Genomic DNA, 17,192 nt, shown 5'->3' on the forward strand with positions numbered 1-17,192 from the left:
CTCTCCTGGGAGACTCAAGAACCTCTGCTCTGTCTCCAAAGTTCAGCTCACACATGAGCTAAGGAGCCTCTCTTCCTGTCTCAAAAGACAGGCTTTTGTAAGCAATCTAATCAGGCAGGTGGTGTTTGTTAAGAAAATTCTTATCTTTTTCTTGTAGGGGAAGGCTTCTTTGTTCTTCTGGTGTCCACACCTTTGGGCCTAACAAACCTAATCAGCCAGGTTGTGTTTGTTAATTGACTACCAGCTGTTAACCACCACACTGCTGGATTAGAGGCATATTTCCTAAACAGGGATAACTCCCCTGTTACACTGATAAAATAAAATAAATATTTATTTACATTCCTGCTAATCATAATCATTGACAACAGCCCCCCCCCACACACACACACACACCTACAGTACACCAATGAATAAGAATAAATGACAAAACAACATGAATCAGTTAATGTTTTTTTTAACTCTCAATTCTCACAATGCTGTGCAAATCAGATTTACATTCAAAATCGAGAAGGGATTTTCCAAAGCGTTACCGTAAACAAAGCCTCAAAGGGTTGGGGGTGGGGTGAGTCATGTGCAGTAATCAGCTAGCTCCCATCTCAAAGAGGATTACACTCAGGCGCAGTGAGGTGACTGACGCTCAGCTAGGGACTGTAAGGAATCCGCTCCTCGGTTTACTGTTTGCCTTACCTTGCAGGCTTGTGCAGTCCTGGAAAACTTCCCCTGATATTTACTGCAGCCTGGATTCACTCACCAAAGCAATACTGCCACACGCCCCTTCTGCCATTGGTTCTCTGACCTTTAAGTACTGCTTTCCCACAATGCTCCCTGCCGAGCATAGTCCTTGCTGGATGTCTCTGTGTTCTGCCATAAGTCTTGTCTTGTCTGTCTCCTTGGTTCTTGAGACCGGCTGCTAGTGTCACGCAGCGGTCTATTCCTGTGCTGAAGCAGAGTACTCTCCTTGTTGTCTTCAGCTCCCTGGTTCCTGTGACCGGCTGCTAGTCTCATGCAGCGGTCAGTTCCTGTCTCCTGTGCTGAAGCTGAGTACTCTCCTTGTTACTTCAGCTCCTTGTTTCCTGTGACCGGCTGCTATATTCACGCAGCGGTCTGTTCCTGTCGCCTGTGCTGAAGCGGAGGTTTCCCCTGTGTTTCTTCAGCTTCCTGGTTCCTGGGGCCTACTCTTTCCCTAATCTAGAGAGGCCGTGTCCTGGTTCCTGCGCTTAAACGGAGGATTCCCCAGCCCGCTCAGGACTCTTGCGCTGAAGCACTGGTTTACCACTGCAGCTAGGCGGTGTGCTACTCTGGTTTGTCTACCACCTCCTGAGACCAGTACCATGGGCCATGGTCGCCGCACGCGCAGAAGCCACTCCCGCGCTCCTAAGCTGAAGCGGGGCTCTACTGACTACCTGTTGCCGAACTCCTGCTTGAACAACGTTTACCCTGATGTCTCCAGTCCTGACCCTGGCGTGTCCACCGATGATGCTGTCTTCTCCTATCCTGATCCTGCTACGTACGACTACGAACTGCGCAATCCAGATCCGCCTGCGCGGTCTAAGGTCGGTGCATTTACAACCCCACCTCAGCCACGCGGTCCGACCCAGGTTTGTGGCGAGCACAGCCGTGACAGGGACGGATTAAAAACACAATGACCAGCTTCAGAAAATTAATGACTCTGTGAGGGGGGGGGGAAGTTGGGTGAGTCATGCGCAGTAAGCATCAAGATCCCATCTCAAAGAGGATTAGAGTACACGCAGGGGCAGTGAGGTGATTTACGCTTGGCTAGGGACGGATTAAAAACACAATGACTAACTTCAGAAAAGTAATGACTGTGGAGGTGTCTGTAGATAAGAGTTTGTGTGTGCGTGGGGGAGGGATGAAGGATTAGTTGTGCAGCAGTTCAAAGAAATTATATAGAGTAGAGTACAGTAATTTCAAAAGGCAGTTCATCATAATAATTTGATCCCTACACCCCCAAATACAGTACATAAAAAGCACACAAATCAACCATGTGCAGGCAAACGCACAGATTGAATATCATAATATCAAGATTGTTTTTGCAGGCTTGTGGATAAAATAACAGTTAAAAAATCATAATCAATGTCAAGATTCAGAAAATTAACGACTCTGTGGAGAGGGGGGGTTGGGTGACTCATGCACAGTAAGCAGCTAGCTCCCATCTCAAAAAGGATTACACGCAGGTGCAGTGAGGCTTTGTAGCTCGGCTATGGACGGATTAAGAACACAATGTCAAGATTCAGAAAATTAATGACTCTGTGGAGAGGGGGGGGGGGTTGAGTGACTCATGCGCAGTAAGCAGCTAGCTCCCATCTCAAAAAGGATTACACGCAGGCGCAGTGAGGCTTTGTAGCTCGGTCTATGGACGGATTAAAAACACAATGTCAAGATTCAGAAAATTAACGACTCTGTGGAGAGGAGGGGGGTTTGGTGACTCATGCGCAGTAAGCAACTAGCTCCCATCTCAAAAAGGATTACACGCAGACGCAGTGAGGCTTTGTAGCTCAGCTATGGACGGATTAAGAACACAATGTCAAGATTCAGAAAATTAACGACTCTGTGGAGAGGGGGGGGTTGGGTGACTCATGCGCAGTAAGCAGCTAGCTCCCATATCAAAAAGGATTACACGCAGGCGCAGTGAGGCTTTGTAGCTCAGCTATGGACGGATTAAGAACACAATGTCAAGATTCAGAAAATGAACGACTCTGTGGAGAGGGGGGGGGGGGTTGGGTGACTCATGCGCAGTAAGCAGCTAGCTCCCATATCAAAAAGGATTACATGCAGGCGCAGTGAGGCTTTGTAGCTCGGCTATGGACGGATTAAGAACACAATGTCAAGATTCAGAAAATTAACGACTCTGTGGAATTTCAAATCCTTGAGCTAGTCTTGTGTGTGTTTGTGGGAAAGGGGGCTACAGGGTACAGCTGCATGAAGTTCAAAGCTAAAGACATACTTTAATTTCAAAAGGCAGTTCATCATAATAATACACCCCCAAATACAGTACATAAAAAGCACACAAATCAACCATGTGCAGTCAAACGCACCGGGTCGCAGTCAAAAGCAACAGCACAGATTGAATATCGTAATACAGTAAGATGGTTTTTGCAGGCTTGTGGAGAAAAAAAAATTACAATAATTTTTTTTTTTTGGTCACTCACTCAAGCAAGCAAGCAGTGGTGGGCGAAGTAACAGGCGCATGCATAGTAATCACCTGCTGTCAAGCAGGAATTTGATTGAAACCAGACACACGTTCAAAGGAATGGTGTGGGAGAGACGTACTGCATTGTAGAGAAGATAAGAAGTTGAAATACCCTGCAGTGCAGTTAATTATCCTGAGCGAGGGGAGAGTGCTGTATACTGTTGCGGCAGCTTTTATTCTAACAAATCACCGGTTTGTCCCTGGCTGGTTCCTGGAATGCGACGCTGTTCACCTGGCGCATGCTGCGTTCACCTTGCGTTCCCAGCCACGGGTCATGCCCGGCTGATGCGTTTATTGATAATGGTTTGGATTTTAATAGGCTGCAATGCTTCGCGTGTCCGCCAGATGGCAGAAATTCATGAATTGTAATGCGCTGAATCAGTAATGTGTCGGCTTGCAGGTGTTTCGTTTAAAAAAGAAACTGTACCACAGTGTGCTATTGAAACTTGGCCTTGGCCTTGAGACTGAAGGAAGAGTTGCAAAAATGTATCAATTTAGGCTTTTCATATTAAAGAAAGACAAAGACCAGTTTCAGTTTCTGTTACACTATTCTCCAGAGACCCACCATGAGTGTTCAAGTGCAGCCCGCTTTCCAAAAACCCGACAGAAGTTACGCGTATTTGATATGGGCCGCGATTAATGCAACAGATGATAAGATGGCAACAGTTGCTCAAAATTATCAGTATTTTATCAAAAACTATGACTTTTACAACTTTTCGCCAGCTCCTCATACGTGGAAGCGTGCAGTAAGAAAAAGGTTATGTAGCGATCCTTGTTTTCACCATATTGAGCCAAAATTTGTTGCAGGGTATTGGTGTGTGTCACCGGATTTTTCCCGTATCTATGATCATGGAGGCGGCAAAAGGCGAAGGGTCATGTTAAAACCAACTAAGAAGCGACAGTCGCTGCCAAGCAATGCACCAGCACCAGCACCAGCACCAGCACTGGCTTCCAATGACAGCCCCACTGTCAGTGACAACCCTGAGCCTGAGTCGGATTTCACGTGCAGTTTTTATGAAGCTTGCATGTACCTATGCGATTTCCAGCCTCACCTGCTGACTACAGGTGGACTAGTCCCGCTGCAAACTATCGACGTGGATGATGAAGAAAGCTGGACTGGCAGTGGACCGGCGCCGGCGCCAGCTGAATGGGAAATAGTATGGTGAGTACTGTATTGTTGCCGTATTATTTTGGTGGGGCTGGCTGGGTACTTCTTTAGGGGGCTGACCATTACTGTACATTAAAACTTTTCTTTTTGTTTTTCCTCAGAAAAGAAAATGGCTAATGGGGGGATTTCGATGGATAATATTGTACTGTATGCTGATGTTTTCCGGCCGTACAGTATACTGTGTAATAAACCCGAATAAATAAAACTATGCATTTATTCTACATGTTCAGTATCGTTTCATTATGTGTCTTCTACAGTATACTGTACAGTGGTATACAGTGCCTAACATATATAGGCAAAAATAATTTTATTTCTAGGTGCCCTAGAACAGAAGTTCCCACGCCAATTGGCCGTGAACTTGACCAAGGCCCTAAGTAGTTCCCACGCCAATTGCGCGAATATAATGTAAAATAATCTGTTCTGTGGGTCTGAGCGGGTTGAAATTCGCCTGGTCCAAAGGCGGGAGGACCCTTGCCATAGGGGAAAAATATCAGCCTTGGACGACCCCCGGAACCAGAGATACCAAAAGACAGTTTAAAAGCACATTACCAAAGTGGCTTTTTTTCTGCCATGCAAGTCAATGGCAGAAACCTGAACTTTAACATTACCCTGACTCCGTTCTGTTGCCACGAGAGGGTCGCAATTTGCCATGCAATCCTGCCGCAACTAGGACTACATGGTGACAGAATCTGAGCCCTCTAGGTTGAACAGAAACGGAGTTGTGGGTTCCAGGTTTCTGCTCATTTTGACTAAGCCAGTTCAAAGCTTTCTCCGCCATTACGCTCAATGATAGGATCCTCCTCGCCGGCGTGACCCTTTCTCGCTGCCATTACTGCTGGGACCCTGTTGGGGTCAAGTGAGGGGGTTCCTAACATCTAGGGGCAAAATGAATTTTATTTCTAGGTGCCCTAAAACAGAAGTTCCCACGCCAATTGACCTAGTTCCCACGCCAATTGTGCGCTCATTGCTCTTTTTTTACAATGTTGCCGATCTTGCGGCTTTGCGGTCAGGCAGTACAAAAACAGTACAGTAAGCCTCTACATTTGTTACACTGTCAAAGGAGCAAATGGAAACAATGTGAGGCAAATCAACATGTCCTTTTATTGGTGGAGTCAGTACAAAAACATTTATTTACAAATACTGTACAATGTTGAAACATTTAAAGTGCACAGCAATTCTAACCATCAACACACAATAATACATACTGCAGCCTTTATTAAATTCTTCTGCCACAAAACATTTGTAAAACATGGAGATACCTGAAAAATGGACGTTTATACTGTGTGAATATTAATTTATAATACAGTATACAGTATATGCAGTATATATATACTGTATACTGTATATAAAATCTACTGTTTGTTTTTGGTGCATGGGGCAAAGTGAGTTAAAGTGACTTGCTTTTTATGTACTGTATTTGGGGGTTGTCTTTGGGGGTTTATTCATCAAATTATTATGATGAACTGCCTTTTGAAATTACAGTGCTGTTAACTATTTCAGCCACACACCTCCAGAGTTTTTAATCCCTCCCTAGCCAAGCGTCAATCGGCTGAGTCACCCTATCCTACCAACCCCCTCTCTCCACTGGGTCGTTAATCTTCTGCATATTGCCATTGTGTTCTTAATCCGCCCATAGCCGAGCTACAATACAATCACACCATCCCCCACCCCCAACCCTTAGAGGCCTGTTGTTTTAACGGTAATGCTTTGGAAAATCCCCTCTCGAATTTGAAATGTAAATCTGATGTGCACAGCACTGTGAGAATTGAGAGTAAACTGATACTGTATTTCATCAGGGTGTGAAAACATTTGTCAGTCAGTATGGTTTATAGTCACATGTTTTAAATACAATACAGTACATTCTTTAATATCTTTAAAATAAAAATATATAAATATAATTTAAAATAATCCGTTCTGTGGGTCTGAGCGGGTTGAAATTCACCTGGTCCTCATGCGGGAGGACCCTTGCCATAGTAGCAAAATATCAGCCTTGCACGACCCCCGGAACCAAAGATACCAAAAGACAGTTTAAAAGCACATTACCAAAGTGGCTTTTTTTCTGCCATGCAAGTCAATGGCAGAAACCTGAACTTTAACATTACCCTGACTCCGTTCTGTTGCCACGAGAGGGTCGCAATTTGCCATGCAATCCTGCCGCAACTAGGACTACATGGTGACCGAATCTGAGCCCTCTAGGTTGAACAGAAACGGAGTTCTGGGTTCCAGGTTTCTGCTCATTCTGACAGCTGGTTCAAAGCTTTCTCCGCCATTACGCTCAATGGTAGTACCCTCCTCGCCGGCGTGCCCCTTTCTCGCTGTCATTACTGCTCGGACCCTGTTGGGGTGAAGTGAGGGGGTTCCTAACATCAAGGGGCAAAATGAATTTTATTTCTAGGTGCCCTATAACAGAAGTTCCCACGCCAATTGACCTAGTTCCCACGCCAATTGCCCTAGTTCCCACGCCAATTGCGCGACCAGGCAGTAAAAAACCAGTGCAGCAAGCCTCGACATTTGTTACTCTGTATTTTGTTATACAGTACTATCAAAAGAGCAAATGGAAACAATGCACAGTACAGTAAGACAAATCAACATGTTCTTTTATTGGTGCAGTCAGTTCAAAAACATTTATTTACAAATACAGTACAATGTTGAAGCATTTTAAGTAACATCTCCTTTATTAAAGAAACACAGTACTGTATACAGTACAGTACAGTGGGATGGTGCGTAACACTGTCAGTCAGACCTGCACCAGTTCAGTCCTAGAGGGCAGCAAACAGGGCAGGTTTTCAGAGCAACATTGAAAACCGTGCCTGTTTGTTGCCCTCAGGGACTGGAGTTGTGCATGTCCTGTGTAAAAAAACACACAATAACATCTCCTTTGTTTAAGTACAACAGGTACTGTAGGGCAAAACATGTACAGTACAATACAGTTCAGCACAACAGTATGGTCTCACTGAAAGTCCTCCACGTTGTCCAGCCATGGCCGATTCCTTGCATGGCGCAAAACGCCATTAATGCAGTCTCGAACGCCTTTCATTACAGGATCTGTAACTGCATAAAAGCGCCGCATTTCTTCCACAATGTTTTTCCTTAAATTGACAGGAAGCGCCTTTTTAATGCGATTTCCTTCGTAGTTCACTTTGAACACCCACTCGCAGTACAACATGTAGGGAACATGGTGCTTAAAAATGATCAAGGCATACTTGTGGGGTACACCAGCACTCATCACCCTATACTTCTCCCTGAGCCCCGGTGGCAGATCGCACAGGGTGATGTCGGGCACTGTTTCGATGCGAGCGGGTGTAGGTCTTTTGGGAACGGGTGTGTTTGAGGCGACGGGCGATGGTAGGTTGTCTGGGAGGAAGCTTTCCTCCGGTTGTGGTCACCATGTTGTCTCCTGGCGTGGTCTTGATGGGGTTGTCATGTTCTCCTCAACGGCATACATGTACACTACATCTTCTGGTGGAGGGGGGGCGCTTGATGATGGAAGGGGGTCGAAGGTCCCATTCATCACATCCATGTCACCCCCCTGCTCCGGCATCAAGGAAACACGGGGCATTAGCACCGAGCAAATAATATATGCCCGCAATGTCAGCCTCTATCTTCTCCATCCGTTGTTCCATTTGTAGCATCCGTTGCTCCCCATTTAGCATTGTCCCCAGAAGCAGATCTATCTTTGCTAGCACAATAGAGTTCCCGGGGAGATCCACACTTATCCCATTCAGCATCCGGTCTAACGAGTTGCTTCTTGTGCATGGCGTCTGGACATCTGGGGGGATGGGTGCAACGGAGGATGAGATGGGGGTTCCATGGACAGAAGCGGCATCGATGGAGAGTGGAGGAGGTGACCTGTGGATACCCGGTAGAGGAGAAGCGGCAGCGTCGTCGAAGAGGGATGGAGAAGGTGACCTTTGGATTTCCGGGCGAGAAGCAGAGTCGTCTAAGGGCAAAGGAGAAAGTGACCCGTGGACTTCAGAGGCGGCAGCGTCGTCAGATGGAACCGGAAAAGATGGGGGTGGAGAAGACGGGCTGAAGATTTCCGGGACAGCTACAGCAGAGTCGTCGAAGCATATGGGAGGAAGTGGTCTGCGGATTCGATGGTTTGGCTGCCAATCGTTTTGTGTCGAGATTACATCACCGTATATCTTCTTCACATAATGAGGCTTACGTCTAAGAAAACCCTTAACCTTTGGGGTCAGCAGAAGGTTTTCTTTATTGGCCTTAGCCTGCCGCTTTGCCCTTGGCGTTTAAACGGCAACCGCCTTTCGCTTTTTCAGCATGACAGGCACGGCAGAGTTGAGTGGGTTCTTGCTTCCATAGAAACGGGGTTGCTCCATGGAAGCAGGTGGCACAATGCAGTACAGTATCTGGACAAGGGCAAGTTCAGATAAAGATCATGGAGTGGTGGGCTATGCAAAGTGTGTGACCTTTTATGCATGACGACCAGGTACAGGTGTTGAAAGTGGGCGTACTCTAATGTGAGTCATTACCGTATAAATACACCATCCATTTTGTGTATTGACTGCACATAGAATACACATCGACTAAACATCGAATATACATTCTTGTGTTTGTATTTCTTTCTACTGGCAGCAATGCCTGTTAAAATGATTTCAAAGGATCTCAGCATGCGAATTAAGGACATGTACACGAGCGGACACCGAATTGCTGCTTTCCAGCGCTGGTTAGCTACTTCTGACCTCATTGTGCCATCAAGCACCGTGTGCTATCATGCATACGGAAAAAACAGAGACCGCAAAAGGGCACCAAGGGTAACTAACGCGTAAGTATATTTATAAAACTTAACAAAAAAAATATAGAAAACTGTACTGTACATCTACAGTACAGTTCTGTATCTACTGTAATACTGTTGTTATTTCTGTTGATTTATATTACAACATACAGTAGTTTGTCTATTTATATTTATAGTACCGCAGTATACATTTTTTGTATATTTCAATTAATCTTACAACGGTATATACTGAATAGGATGTACTGTATATTTATATTTATATATCAACAGTATATTTATTTTGTATATTTATATTTATAGTACAACAGTATATATATTTTGTCTATTTATATTTATAGTACAGCAGTATACATTTTTTGTATATTTCAATTAATCTTACAACGGTATATATAGGATGAATATTTATATTTATATTACAACAGTATATTTATTTTGTATATTTATATTTATAGTACAACAGTATATATATTTTGTCTATTTATATTTATAGTACAGCAGTATACATTTTTTGTATATTTCAATTAATCTTACAACGGTATATATAGGATGTATATTTATATTTATATTACAACAGTATATTTAATTTGTATATTTATATTTATAGTACAACAGTATATATGTTTTGTCTATTTATATTTATAGTACAGCAGTATACATTTTTTGTATATTTCAATTAATCTTACAACGGTATATATAGGATGTATATTTATATTTATACAGTATTACAACAGTATATTTATTTTGTATATTTATATTTATAGTACAACAGTATATATATTTTGTCTATTTATATTTATAGTACAGCAGTATACATTTTTTGCATATTTCAATTAATCTTACAACAGTATATACTGTATAGGATGTATATTTATATTTAGAGTACAACAGTATACATTTTTTGTATATTTATATTTACTGTATACTGCACCGACACACTTTATTCGAGCAAATACCCAGTATATACCTGGCAGATACCTGGAATGCGCCACTCCTCACCTCTGACAAGCCCCGTTGCATTTGCCTTCCCAGCCTGGGTTCATGCCTGGCTGATGGGCGGCTGATCTGTTAAATGATAATGATTAGGATTTAATAGGCTGCAATGCTTCGCGTGTCTACCAGATGGCATAAATTCATGAATTGTAATGCAGTTTATATATATATACTGTGCAGTATTGCAGCCAGCGGGAATAAAATGCTTCAATCCCTGCTTGGAAAATAACTCAATGCACTCGGGCAGAAAACAGTCACAAACCTCAATACACCCGGGTATACCCGAATTCGTGGGACTAGCCAAGCTCGAATAAAGTGTGTCGCCAGTGTATTACAACATTACATTTATATACATTTTATATTGCTGCATATTAATAAAACAATATAATTTCTTTACATTGTAGGGAGACAACTGTTCTGGTGGACAAAATAAGTGAGGAGAATGATGAGAGAAGTGCATTAAGGGTTAAAAACAGGGAAAGCACAATCTGACTGTATCCGAGACCAGCATAAAGAAGATGAGACGCAGCATTGGATGGAAATATGGACGTGAGGTTAGTACTGGACAGTACAGGAGGTAAAAGTGTTGTTTCGCAAACTGTACTGCACTGTGCTGCAATTTTTTTTTATTCCTTGTCATTACAGAGTGTACCCCATGATACGGGACGCAAAGAAAATCAAAAGAGTGCTCCAGGCCCAGGCATGGATCGACAGCGGGGAGACTTTCCAGGATTGCATCTTCACTGATGAGTCTACTGTGTCGCTGGAGAGATTTGCAAGATTTGCATTCCACAAAAAAGGCCGCATATCTTTGAAGCCGCGGCCAAAACACCCTGTGAAGCTGCATGTGTGGGGTGCCATCTCTAGGCATGGACCGGGATGCATTGTCATCTTTGAAGGTAAAATATATCAAATATAATGTCGCCTAATGCACTGTACTTGACTAATGTTGCCTTATCGTATGCACTGTACTGTACTATTGTGCAGTTTATTGAGCACTTTTCTTTTCTTGCTATAGGAATCATGAATAAAGCTTTCTTCCAAGACAACATTTTGCCCGAGATAGTGCAATACATCACACGTGACTTCCTCAATGGTCACCGCTTCTACCAGGACAACGATCCCAAGCACACCGCGTCAACGGCGCATATCCTTGAGCGCGGCATCAACTGGGTGAAGACGCCAGCGGAGTAAGTGCAGTAGACCGTGTCCCATTTTTGTTCCCCACTGTTTTTAGCTCTTAAACCAATTGTCCTTTCTTTCCAATGACAGATTGGCAGACTTCAATCCGATCGAAATGGTCTGGCATCAGCTGAAGGACCATATCCGGAAAGTGGCGAAACCCTCCAAAAAGGACGAGTTGTTGAAAGGCATAATGAGTTTTTGGAACGATGTACTCACCGTGGAACGCTGCAATAAATATATAGACCATATTGCCACGTTGTTGCCCATTGTCATCGCGCGTAATGGGCAAGCATCAGGAAAGTAGTACTGTGCTGTAGTATTGTAAGTACAGTATGATACAGGTAAGTATGGCACAGATTTTTTCTTTCCAGATAGTAAGAGTATACAGTAGTTAGTTTTTTCTTTACAGAGAGAGCAGCACCAGCCATCAGTTTACAGTACATATAATTTAACAGTAGTCTGAGTATACAGCAGTTCCAGTACAGTATACAGTAGACTAGTTTGACAGTACTACAGTAACTGCCTACTAACTGCTCCATTTTTTCTTTCCAGAGAAAGCTGCACCAGCCACCTACAGTAGTTCTGCCATAATACAATACAGTACGCACATACAGTACAGTACAGTAACTGCACTAATTTTTGGTTTTCTTGTCGTTCCAGGAAAAAGGGTGGCCTAGGAGGAGATGGGGGCGTTGTGTCCAGTCAAATCTGCTTGTACATTCAAATGTACAGTATATAAACAGCAGTAATGATGTACACAAAACCTCTCCTCTCTCAATGAACTACTGTACTGCAGACAGAATGAGGAAAAGATAAAGACGGAAAAAATAATTTTACTTTACAGTTTATAGTATATACAGTATATTATACAGTACATTACAGTACTGTACTGTATATAGTATTAAATAATATTCTTATAAATGTGCATTACTCATGTTTCCCCATGTTTTACAAATGTTTTCCAAATGGTTATCCAATTTCAAGCTGCCAAAAGAACTTAATAAAGACTGCATTATGTATTATTCCTGATTATTTTTTATATTTGTATTTTTTGGTTCCTGATAAAATAAAATAAATATTTATTCACTTTCCTGCGAATCATAATCATTGACAGCCACCCCTACAGTGCACCAATGAAAATAATGTTTTGTAAATGTTTCTCCGATTCTACCCGCTCAGACCCAAAGAACGGATTATTTTAAATTATACTTATATATTTATATATTTTTATTTTAAAGATATTAAAGAATGTACTGTATTGTATTTAAAACATGTGACTGTAAACCATACTGACTGACAAATGTTTTCACCCCCTGATCAAATACAGTATCAGTTTACTCTCAATTCTCACAGTGCTGTGCACATCAGATTTACATTTCAAATTCGAGAGGGGATTTTCCAAAGCATTACCGTTAAAACAACAGGCCTCTAAGGGTTGGGGGAGGGGATGGTGTGATTAGACGCAGGCGTACTGAGTGTTTGTAGCTCGGCTATGGGCGGATTAAGAACACAAAGGCAATATGCAGAAGATTAGCGACTCAGTGGAGAGAGGGGGTTGGTAGGATAGGGTGATTCAGCCGATTGACGCTTGGCTATGGAGGGATTAAAAACTCTGGAGGTGTGTGGCTGAAATAGTTAACAGCACTGTAATTTCAAAAGGCAGTTCATCAAAATAATTTGATGAATAAATCCTCAAAGACAACCCCCAAATACAGTACATAAAAAGCAAGTCACTTTAACTCACTTTGCCCCATGCACCAAAAACAAACAGTAGATTTTATATACAGTATATATACTGCATATACTGTATACTGTATTATAAATTAATATTCACACAGTATAAACGTCCATTTTTCAGGTATCTCCATGTTTTACAAATGTTTTGTGTCAGAAGAATTTAATAAAGGCTGCAGTATGTATTATTGTGTGTTGATGGTTAGAATTGCTGTGCACTTTAAATGTTTCAACATTGTACAGTATTTGTAAATAAATGTTTTTGTACTGACTCCACCAATAAAAGAACATGTTGAATTGCCTCACATTGTTTCCATTTGCTCCTTTGACAGTGTAACAAATGTAGAGGCTTACTGCACTATTTTTTTACTGCCTGACCGCAAAGCCGCAAAATCGGCAACATTGTAAAAAAAGAGCAATGAGCGCACAATTGGCGTGGGAACTAGGTCAATTGGCGTGGGAACTTCTGTTCTAGGGCACCTAGAAATAAAATTCATTTTGCCCCTAGATGTTAGGAACCCCCTCACTTGACCCCAACAGGGTCCCAGCAGTAATGGCGGTGAGAAAGGGTCACGCCGGCGAGCAGGGTCCTACCATTGAGAGTAATGGCGGAGAAAGCTTTGAACCGGCTAAGTCAGAATGAGCAGAAACCTGGAACTCACAACTCCATTTCTGTTCAACCTAAAGTGCTCAGATTCGGTCACCATGTAGTCCTAGTTGCGGCAGTATTGCATGGCAAATTGCGACCCTCTTGTGGCAACAGAACGGAGTCAGGGTAATGTTAAAGTTCAGGTTTCTGCCATTGACTTGCATGGTAGAAAAAAGCCACTTTGGTAATGTGCTTTTAAACTGTCTTTTGGTATCTCTGGTTCCGGGGGTCGTGCAAGGCTGATATTTTGCCACTATGGCAATGGTCCTCCCGCATGAGGACCAGGCGAATTTCAACCCGCTCAGACCCACAGAACGGATTATTTTAAATTATATTCGCGCAATTGGCGTGGGAACTACTTTTGGCCTCGGTCAAGTTCACGGCCAATTGGCGTGGGAACTTCTGTTCTAGGGCACCTAGAAATAAAATTATTTTTGCCCCCAGATGTTTTGAACCCCCTCACTTCACCCCAACAGGGTCCGAGCATGTACAGTACTGTACTTTAAAATAAATTAAATATGCAATTTTACTATTACTGCGCGCGCACGCACAGACTGTGTAGGTGAACCGCGAAGGTATTAGACTTCAAAGACAACAGCTCGCAAATGCCCCCATGCATTTTTACATGGCATTGCAGAATTGCAGACAGCGGGAATAAAATGCTTAAATCACGGCGCGAAAATAACGCAATACACTCCGGGCGAAAATGACACAAAACCGCACATCACCGGGATATTCTGAAATTCGCGGAGCTAGCCGAGTTAGAATAAAGTTGGTTGCCACTGTATGCAGAAATGTGACACTGTTACAGTACTGTACACGCTTATGCGTTTCAACAATTTTCAAATGAGACATACTGTACTGCAGCACAGCACTGCAAATGCATGTATATTTTAAATATTCAAATTTACAATTACTGCGCGTGCACACACATACTGTGTACTGACGTAGGTTGAACCGCAAAGGTATTAGACTTCCAAGACAACAGCTCGCAAACGCCACCCTGAGTTTTCACACGGCATTGCAGTATTGCAGACAGCGAGAATAAAATGCTAATATCACGAGCGCTAAAATAACGCAGTTTACTCCGGGCGAAAAAAAAAAAAAAACGCACCTAACCGGGATAATCTGAGAGCCGCGGATCTAGCCGACTTAGACTCAGGTCGGCCGCCATTGTACGTGTATAAGTGTCAAAAGGGAGTGCTATTGAGCGTGGCATACATATACAACAGACGACAGAGAAGCCCAATGCTACATCCAACATGACAGAAATACACAGTAAAATACTTATATATTCTCTTGAAAAAGGGGCCATTTAGTTTAACCCTTTGGCCAAAGCGTTGTAAACTTGCGAGCCACGACAAGGCAGACACCCATTCGCAAGTCCTAACACTACCAGATAAAATACTAATATACTTCTATTAGGATTAAAATTATCATTTACCTCTATTTGGAGGAAGAAAGACCACATTGGATCTGTATCCAGTAGAATGAAAGGACCTACTAACTTGGGAAGTGGGGAGGGGCGGTGTGACAGGGTAAATAAAAGCCACCAGTTATATGCCTGGCAGACATATGTTTAGTCTGCAGTACAGCAGGGATGAGGTTAACTTCAGCTGGGAAGCTCATGGCAATTAGTTGGATACCAGCTGCCTAATCAAGGTGTGTTTAAAACCCCAGGATGTACACACATGCAGCCTAGCTGGTCAGGAGACAGGAGTGAGTTACTGAAGGGATTACTGATATAAGGTCTGTTTGCAAAGTACATGGTTGATGAACTGTTGTGTCCTGCATGCTGAAGTGAAACTGCTTTGTTTGCCATGCTGAAGAGAAACTGCTTTTGTTTGCCATGCTGAAGATAAACTGCTTTGTTTGCCATGCTGAAGATAAACTATTTTGTTTTGTCTGCTGAAGTGAAGCTATTTTCTTTTGTGTGCTGAATGTTTTAAGGCTAAATAAATAAGCCTTGTCAAGAGATCCGCGTGTACCCTGCAACATATAGTGTCAGAAGTGGGCTTTTGAAAGGCTCCTGCAGTAAAAGGGCCACACACACAAACAAGAATGAGAAAAAATGGAAGAAGTTTTTAAAGAGTTTCTGTGCGAGCAGGCCCGACTACAGTCAGAGAGAGATGAAAGACTATTGCAGCAGCAAACCAAGCTCCTAATCCAGCAGCAGGAAGCACAGGATGAGTGGATGGCCAGGTTGCTGACTCAATCCCAGGAGTCTGCCAGTCCAGAACTTGCGAACAAACCACCGGTCCTCCTGAGGAAAATGGCTCTGAACGAGGATCCAGAGGCTTTTCTACTGACGTTTGAAATAGTTGCCGAAGCTCAGGGCTGGTCTACAGATCGCTGGGCAACTGCTTTGGCCCCGCTCCTTATAGGAGAAGCCCAGGCCTCATATCAGGGCCTCCCAGCAGATCAGGCAATGGACTACCGACAAGTAAAAGCCGCCATACTGGATCGCTTAGGTCTGACCCCAGAGACCTACCGGCAGCAGTTCCAGAACATGAAATACACCGCTAAGATGAGACCCCGGGTCCTCGCTCAGCGATTATTGGACTTGTGTATGCGCTGGATACAACCCGAGGAGTGCACTAAGGAGGCAATTCTTGAGCAGGTGGTTTTGGAACAATTCCTACAAATAATACCCCCTTCCGCACGCTCATGGGTAAAACGCCACGCTGCTGAAACCCTAGCTTTGGCGGTCCGACTCGTGGAGAATTCCTTGGGGATGAGGAGCAGGCGAGTGTCCTGGACCCGACGGATCCGACTCCACCGGCACCTGCGGATGCCCAAAGAGGGAGATCGGATCAACGGGGAACCTACGGCCCGTCCATGCGCAACCGCCAAATCCAACTGAAGGAGCAGTCGTTCCAGCAAGGACGGAGTCCAAATGCTGGTCCCCGCCGAGACCCTCATCTCCTTCCTGATGTCGGCTCGTCGCAAAATGAGAGGAACTTCCGAGGACGTCGCCCACAAGACCCACCAGAAGCCTTGTCTCCAGTATCCGGTCCAGCGGAGCGCTATCCACGGCTCCCTCTTGTGAGGGAACCTTCTCCATGTTCCGCCAGCGGAGAACAAGGCCACCGGCAGGTGGACTGTCCACTGATGGATTGTTCATTCAGCAGGACCATCGCCTCGGCCTTCACTGGAGAAAATTACAAGCCCTGGCTACTTCCAGCCCAGGTTTGGGGAAAAGCCATCCAGGCCCTTGTAGATTCGGGATCTGGGAAAAATCTGGTCTTCCAGGAACTGTTACCGCCTAACGTGTGTTCTTTTACTTCCCATGGAATATAGAATGTATACACGGCGATGTAAAACGGAATCCGACGGACAAAATCTGGCTACAGGTAAAGGTCAGGAGGCCTACCATGAAGTAGGAGTCGCTCCTTGGCTCCCATCCCCCCTTGTGCTCGGCCGGGACTAGCCTTTCTTTTTGGACCTAATGGCTCCAGTCCCTCACGAGGAGCCTTATTCTATGGCTCAGGAGAACCCTGGC

The sequence above is a fragment of the Ascaphus truei genome, chromosome 2 (genome assembly GCF_040206685.1).
Source record: "Ascaphus truei isolate aAscTru1 chromosome 2, aAscTru1.hap1, whole genome shotgun sequence".
NCBI classification, from domain to species: domain Eukaryota; kingdom Metazoa; phylum Chordata; class Amphibia; order Anura; family Ascaphidae; genus Ascaphus; species Ascaphus truei.